This window comes from Arvicola amphibius, chromosome 18 (genome assembly GCF_903992535.2).
Source record: "Arvicola amphibius chromosome 18, mArvAmp1.2, whole genome shotgun sequence".
In the NCBI taxonomy this organism is placed as follows: Eukaryota; Metazoa; Chordata; class Mammalia; order Rodentia; family Cricetidae; genus Arvicola; species Arvicola amphibius.
Genome location: NC_052064.1, coordinates 24,131,737 through 24,140,486, shown reverse-complemented (window position 1 = coordinate 24,140,486; position 8,750 = coordinate 24,131,737).

Below are 8,750 nucleotides of genomic sequence, written 5' to 3'. Positions count from 1 at the left end.
TTAGGCTTACCCTACTGCCCCTGTCTTGCTCTGAATATTAGCTGGCCTGGCCAATCTGCACTTCAAATGGTTTTACTTCCTTTTTCCTATCTTCCCTCCATTTCACCTCCAAGAACTTTGAAGTGCACCCTGTAGGAGCTGCACAAGCAGTTCAGCGGATTGCACGAACTTTTCTAGAAAAAAAATTATTAGAATGGAAAATATAAGGTGCTCTGGCTAGTTTTGTGTCAATTTGACACAAGCTAGCTAGAGTCATTTGGGAAGAGGGAATCTCGTTTGAGAAAATGGCCCTGCCAGACTGTCCTGTGGGCAAACATGAGAGCCGTTTTCTTGATGGAAGATTGATGGGGAGGACTCAGTTCTTCGTGTGTGGTGACACCCCTGGACCTTAGGTCCTGGGTGCTGTAAGTAAACAGGCCCTTTTCTGTGGCTTCTGCATGTCCAGTTCATACAGCATACCATCAAGCAGTCCAGGCAAGAGTCATTTCTAACCCAAATGGCTAGCCTTGTCACACTGAAGGCAAATTCCATAATGAGTTTCTTCAATGCCCATCAACCTCTCTGAAGTAATTGGTGCTGCCAGAAGCAGACACGTCTCACTGCTGAAAAATGTCTAAATGCCATATTCTGTAGGTCTTTGAGGTGTTGATGTGTTGATGATCTACCTAATATATCCCTGTATATTACAGATGACTCTCTATTAATCTGTATCTTTTAACTATGCATTGTATTTTTAAATGAACCACACAAACACAATACCTTAAACAAGAATAGAAACATATATACACAGTGTAGCAAATTGACCTTAAATTTTTATCAATAGACCAAGTATTCCTCTCTATATTATATCCCCTTTTAAATGAAAACAAACATTTATAAACAATCATTTTGGGAATTTGGGTGTAGTTTTCTCCAAACTGCTTCCTGATGTGTGTTGGGCAAAGTATTTTTAAGGTTCCTTTGGGGGGGGGGAGGTCTTGTTCCATCAAACAACACTACCCTGGAAGGAATCCGCGAGTTCTGGTATTCTGTAGAAACAAAAGCAAAACCTCTTTTTCAAAGTAGCATATCCTTAGACTCAAATTTTGAAATCAAGATTTCTTTAAAATATATATGTTGGTTTAGCTTAGCAGCACACACAATGAAATATCTCTCTGAACTTAGCTTATTCACAGTCAAAAAAATTCAAAGAAAACACAATATAATCCAGACCCTTTGTGTATATTCCATCTTTATGGGGCTTATTTTTCTTTACTCTTTTAGTCTATGACTGTCTGTAATCTTTTATATTACTTTTACTGTGTCTTTGAAGATACTACTTCTTTTTATAACTCTATACTGTTTTTCTTCCCTCTCCCAAGCCTATGTACATTTATTAAACATACTGTGTCCCATTCAAAGATTTATTTTTGTCTGAATCTGTCTTTAGTGAGTATCGGTAATCATTTGACCAATGGGCATGGCTGGGACCAACTCTGCATTGGTTCTTCCCTGTTCAACATGGTGGCGGTATGTTTACTGCCTCTGTGAGCCATGTTCTCGCCCCAGCTCCAGGGATGCAGCATGTATATGTTGCCAGTAAGCAACTTGTAGCACACTCCTCACAAACCCCATTTACGTGCAGGACCTCCTGAAAGAGCCAGAGTTCATGCTGCCAGCATGAACCAGGAAACTGGCTCTTAAAGGAATCTCTGCGTGCCTCTAGCAAACAGAGCCCACCCAAGAAGGTGCTGCTACCCAGAAATCGTGCTTAACTCTGTTCTTCTGTGTCTAGAACTACTTCCTAAGCTCTCTCAGGTTTTATGTGGATGTAGTTGGTCCATTTCAGCACCATTTTGTAAATGGAGACAGCTCATCCATTTCCCAGCTGCCCAGACCCAAACGATCACACAGAAAATATATTAATTAAAGCACTGTTTGGCTGATGTCTCGGGCATATTTCTAGCTAGCTTTTACATCTTAAATTAATCCAATTTTATCATTTTATATTTTATCATGAGGTTTGTGGTTCGTAACCTCTTGCTTCTTGGGCAGCTACATGGCATCTGCCTCCTTCAGCAGCTACATGGTGTCTCCCTGACTCTGCCTCTTCTCTCTATTTCTTCCAGCCTGGCTATATTCTGCCCTGCCATAAACCAAAGCAGCTTTATTCATTAAGCAATAAAAGCAACACATATACAGAAGGACTTCCCACATCAGGGATGGGAGTATTCTGTTGTTTTTCTGAATTGGAGACAGAACTCCTGACTTTAGTCAGTCATAATGGGCAACTGATCTGTCTCTAAGTTACATCCCCAGTTCTGGGATTTTTGTTTGTTTGTTTGTTGTTTTGAGACAGGGTGGCTCATGGTAGCCTAGGCAGGCTCTGAACCTGCAATCTTTCTGCCTCTTGAGTACTGGCTTTTCAGACATGGGCCAGCACATCCAACAAAGTTATTGCTGAGGGAAAAGAAGTGCCAAATAACCCATCATATACCAGGAAGCCATGTACACCGAACAAATCAAAACTTAATTTTCTAATTCAATATAAGCTCAAATGCATTAAGAAAAGAATTCACACTGTGGTGACATTAATATGAAATTCAGAAACTCGGCGGTAGCGACAGAACTAGGATATAATTAGTAATAAAAGAAAAAATCATTTCAGAAATGAACCTGAACCAGAAGAAAAATGACAACACACAAAATAACACAGATTCTGGCTTAAGAGAAATATAGGGCGTAAAGAAGCCAGTTTCAAATTTTAAAAAACTTGAACGAGAAGAAATGAAATCAGTAAAAGTCACCCATAGATAACTGATGTCATCAATGAAGACAGGCAAAAGGGACAACACAGACACCAAAAAATATAATCTATATTAAAAAAAACTTTCCTAAGGAAAAATAAATATGAATCCACATGTTGAAAAAGTAGAGCAAATAGCTGAGACTATTGACCCAGAACAGCAAACACCAAAATTTCATTCCAGAGCCAGACATGATGACACACTTTAAAACCTAGTGCTTGGGATTCTGAGGCAAGAGGATTATAAAGCTAAAGCAGAAGAGATTGACAGGAAAAAATGAGTAAGCTTTACAGAAAAAGAAAGTATTCTGTTGGGAGTCAGCAAGTAATTTAGGAGGGTTAGAAAACTAAATTATCATCAGATTTGGCAATATTTTAGAAGAAAATGGAAGAACATAGCTAAGAGAGCCAAGGGCTAAAATGTGAGCGCACAATGACAGAACAATACTTACATTAATATTTAAAAGAGAGGAGGATATTGTTCTTATTAGTTCTTCATGAAGAATTGATTAGAGGATGCATTTCAGGTATTTAAGTTGATCAGAAAGACCTGACTGCGGTGGCTGGTTGATATGGTAAAGATCAAGTTTACCAGAAGGATCAATACTAGTCAAAATCAAAAGTGAGGATGATAGGGGACATTGTTATGGGCATCCCAGACAAGACAGCAATGCCCGCGGTTCAGTGAAGGGCGTTTTTGTATTGTTATTCTGATCTTTTTGTACGAATAATGTACCATAAAGTAAACGAATCGTGAGCTATTCCATCTACTATGATATGAGTGTTTGTGTTTCCACCAAATTTGTAAGCTGACCTAGGAACCTATACAAAATGTCCTCAAGCAGCATCATTGTGCAGTGGTTACGGCCTGAGAGGAGAATGCTCAGTAGGAGTAGTGCCCTCCTTAGAGGAGCCCGGGAAGCCTGGTTCACCCTTCTACCACAGGAGGGCACAGAAGGTCTTCTGGGAACAAACAGATGGACCCTTGCCGTATGCCCAAACTATTGGCACAGCCTTCTTGAACTTGTCTCCCTCCAGAAGTGTGAAAAGTAAATTTTAATTGATTATAATCTAATCATTTTAGAGTATGTTGTTATCATAATCCACACTGATTAAAGTACTAATCTGTGTTGTCCCGTTTAAGCAGGAATCTTCAGAGGAAGGCAAAGAGATTCAGATTTGAAAAGAACAATAAAACAAAAATGAAAGCAAAAACCATACACAGTCCTGAACTTTAACTAGATATATGAATCTGATCATTTTCACATGTAAAATTTTATCTACAACAAGTAGGCAACAGGTAGAGCCTCAGGCACAATAACTAGCCCAGCAGTGCTAAGAATTAACATCTGGACTGTGGGCTTGGAATTATATTAATAGTTCCTACTACAGAAAGCAGGACTTTGGGGGAAAAAACAGACTTGATACATGTCTGAGGCATGAAATCTACAACAAACTTGAAAGACCTGATATCAAAGAATCTAGAGAAAGTTACTAAGCCAGGCCTAAAGGGACTAGAAACCAACTCAAAAATAGCCCTATGGTCCAAAGATGGGGCATTTGAGCTTTAAGAAGAAGCTGTTATTGGCTGAAAACTTATGATTTGAAGAAACAAAGAATGGTTCCGCTTCTGTGGAGAAATTTTACTACCTGAAAATTTGCATGGATAGGAAAGCGGCATTGTGCCTTTGAACTGCATCACCAGGTAGTCAAGAGGTAGACAAGAGATGCGCCTGTTTACAGAATGTTTTCAGCCAAAATGACTGGAATTTTAATAGCACTATTTTGCAACCCCCCAGTAAATTAACGGACCACAGAAAGAAGGTTGGGCTGGTGCAGTTGTCTCCTGATCAAAGGATGCTTTGAGGGTTCATCTTGATCGTCCCCTTGATGGGACTTAAAATCATCAAGGAAGCAAGATCAGGTTAGCTGAAGTGGGAAGACATTGCCACCTCAAATCTTGGTAGTGCCATTCCCTGATCTAAGGTCTCAGACTAAATAAAGTCGAGAAAGTGAGGTGAGCCTCAGCATTCACCTCTCTCTGCTTCCTGATTGTGGACGCCACCCTGTGATTGGCAGCCTCCTGCCGCCACGCCTCCCTGCCATGTTGGACTGTATTCAGAGAGCCGTGAGCCCAAATCAACTTTTCTGTTTTAAAATCGCTTTGTTAAGCATTCCATTGGAGTAACCAGACAAGGGACTTACATATATTTCCCTTGCAGTTTTCAAGGAGGGAAACTCTTGTCTGATGGGGACCCCAACCTCCAGCTAGCAGGAGGGCAACTGAACGTGTAGCCTGCCCCAGGAAGATGGGATTCAATTGCCAGGAAGCTGCGCATCTGGTGGCTGCAGATCTTCTAAATGTAAGGCAAAGGGAATAGTGGAAAGGCGAGTCTAGACCGTGGGGTGCTCGTAAGCCATACGAATGTTTAGCACTCAAAATGCAGTGTTTATGGACAGGCTGGGGTCAATCAATTCTGAAGAAATGCACAGAGGAGATGTCTAATTTCATCAGGAGCCTGCCACGCTTGTGGAGTAAGGAAAGGCTTGCCACTCAGCTCAGGGACTTTGTGGGGCATCTAGAGGAGCTGGAAACTCCTGTTTCTCGATGCATTGTTCACGGCAAGTGTGACTGCCATATTCTGCTCATTGGAGTATACACTTGTTTTGCATGGCTTTGAAACCTACTGATTTCACCTTAGATATAAAAATAAGGAATCAAAATCTGTTTAGTAAAAATGATGATTGTCCCAACAATGGGAAACGTTCAACAGGATTCTCTTACCCTGCTGGCTCAAGACAGAAAGTAGCAAGCAGGCTTGGGCTGTAGCTCAGGGGCAGAGTGCTTGCCTGGCATCCTGTACAAGGTCCTTGCAATCCCGGTTTTGCAAAGGATAGAAAGGGAGGAAAACCTAAGGAAATAAAGGACCACAGGGAACAATTTAAGGAAGAAAGCATATCTCAAAATCCTAAAGCAGTTCTGACATACGTGACCTCTTTGTTCTCATGTGACCTTTTATACAGAGGAACAAATCTTTATAAAGATTCCGTGACTTGCAAGTTCTAGTACTTTTGAAACTCAGGACATAAAAGTCTCCTTTTTAGGGTTGGAGCTCAGTTGTAGACACTTACCTGCCCTCCACAAAGGCCTTGATTCCATCCCCTGAGCCATTTATAAACACACAAGATCCAACTAGCCAGCAGTCAGACAGACAGACAAACACCAGGACTTGGAAGGTTTATGCAGGAGGGTTTTGAGTTTCCAATTCGCCTAGGTGATAGCCAAGCGACCCTGTCTCAAAGCAAAACAGACAATTCCTTGACCTTTTATAAGCTTGATGCTAATTGTTGCTGGGAAAAAATAGTCTTAAATATTTAGACAGCTTCTTAGGCAAATTATCTCTGAGTGTGGGCTAAAGAAAAAAAAAAGGAGTGCCATCAGAATCCTGCCATGAACTGTGTGAGCGTGTGTTTCCACGGGGACACGCCTGCCCTGTGGTTAGGAGGGACAGATTCTAACACGCAGAATGCCTGCTTCCTTGCTCCTTCCTCTGTCTCTCAATGGCGTATTGCCAATATCATTTCAAGTGGCAAGTGACCTAGTTAGCAGAATACATTCACATTAGACAATCCAAATTAGTCACTGTTCCATACACCCTGTCTCTCTCTTTAGTTTTCCTGCGTGCTCTCTCTCTTTCTCTCTCTCTCTCTCCCTCCTTTCCTTCCTTCCTTCCTTCCTTCCTTCCTTTCCTTCCTTCCTTCCTTCCTTCCCTCCCTCCCTCCCTCCCTTCCCTTCCTTCCCTCCCTCCCTCCCTCCCTCCCTTCCTTTCCTTCCTTCCTTCCTTCCTTCCTTCCTTCCTTCCCTTCCTTCCTTCCTTCCTTCCTTTCTTCCTTCCTTCCTTCGTTCCCTCAACAGATTCTACTTTTTCGCTTACTTTCCTCTTTATAACCTACCCTCCTTGGTTTATTTTTCTTCTCTTCATGGTCAGCATCTCAAACATCTGCTCCCTATAATGTGGAATGATTACCAATAAAGTTGTCATGCCGGCGGATGGAAACAGATCGGCTGAAGGAAAATAACTGATGTAGCGGCAGCTCCAAACTTGATTCAATTTGTAAATTTGAAAATAGAAAATGCATTTGTTAGAGATGAATACAACTGATCTGCGAACACCAGGAGATTTTAGATTACTGCTTTCTTTCACATTTGTGCGAGGTTTTGGGAGCTCTCAAAAAAAAAAAAAGAAAGAAAGAAAGAAAGAAATCAGCATAGTGACCTCCCCTGTCTCCTACTCTCCAGCTTTTGTCTCCTGTGAAATTACTTGCCTTGGTGCGCCTACTGACCACCTCCGTAACTGCCTGAAAGAATGAGGGCTGGTAGTTTGAAAATGGGAATAGCAAAGGGAGCTTAGATCAAGATGAAAGTTTCTTATTCAAGAGGTAGGCCGGAGGATAGTCCAGTCCTCCCACATCTGGCCACAGCTGTATGATAACCCACTTTCGTCCTCCATGAAAACATTTTGCAATTATGTGGAGAAAAATCTTAAATAAAATGTCCAACAGACTCATAGTGGTAGGGGACAAAGCTGGAAACAGCCTGTCGTAAACACTGTACTTAAAGTGAAAAGGTCAGTTTGCAGCTGGGCAGTGATGGTGCACGCCTTTAATCCCAGCCCTCTGGAGGCAGAGACAGGTGGATCTCTTTGTAAGTTCGAGGCCAGCCTGGTCTACAAGAGCTAGTTCCAGGATAGGATGCACAACTACAGAGAAATCCTGTCTCAAAAAGCAAAACAAAACAACAACAAAAAAGTCAGTTTGCCTTGAACTGAGAGCACGGGGCAGAGTAATTTTCCTTGTTTAAGATACTTTGCTGCAAATTCTGTTTTTGGTAGCTAGAAATATCCCCAGTAATATGTACCTTCAAGATGCGGGTAGACATGACCGGTAGGGCAGAACCTGTGAGTCACACCAGAGGACTGAAAACATTGAAAGGTATGAAATGATAATATTACTATTATTCCTTACCTAATTCCACAGACTTTGCTGAATGCAGCAAGAGTCCATTTAATTTCAAGTAGGTGAGCATCATAGGGCAATGTGATTAACAACATTAGAAGTGCATTAGGGGATGGGAGAGATGACTCAGACCTTAAGAGCACTGGCTGACCTTCCAGAGGTCCCAAGTTTAATTTCCAGCAGTCACATGGCAGCTCACAACCATCTATAATGAGATCTGATACCCTCTTCTTGCATGCAGGCAGAACACTGTGTACATAATAAATACCACAAGGACATTTGCTCAACTATGTTCACAGCAACTTAACTCGTAATAGCCATAAGCTGGAAGCAACCTAGGTGCCCCTCAAGTGAGGAATGGATAAAGAAAATACGGTACATCTGCACAATGGAATATCACTCAGCTGTTAAAAACAATGATGTCATGAAATTTGAAGGTAAATGAATGGAACTAGAAAAAAAAATCATCCCGAGTGAGGTAACTCAGACCCAGAAAGGCAAATATGGTAAATACTCATTCATACATGGATATTGGCTGTAAAGTAAAGGATATCTATACTATAATCCACAGACACAGAGAGATTGGGTAACAATAGGGGGCTCAAGGGGGTGCACAGAACTCCCTGGGAAGGGGGAACAAAGAGATTTTATGAGTGAGCTGAGGGCAGGCAAGGATGGGAACATGAGAAATTAGGTTGGGTTGGGGGGGACAGTACTAAAAGAGACTACTGGAAAGAAGGGGTATTTCAGGGTCATCGAGGGAATCTCCCAGGAGTCTATAAGGATGACCCCAGTTAAGATTCCTCCATAAAAACCTTCTGCAATTATGTGGAGAAAAATCTTAAATAAAATGTCCAACAGACTCAATACATGATCTTCAGTTTCACCCATCTTCCTTGAATGCCATAATTTCATTCTTCATCTCTGATGAACATTCCTTCAGTCGTTC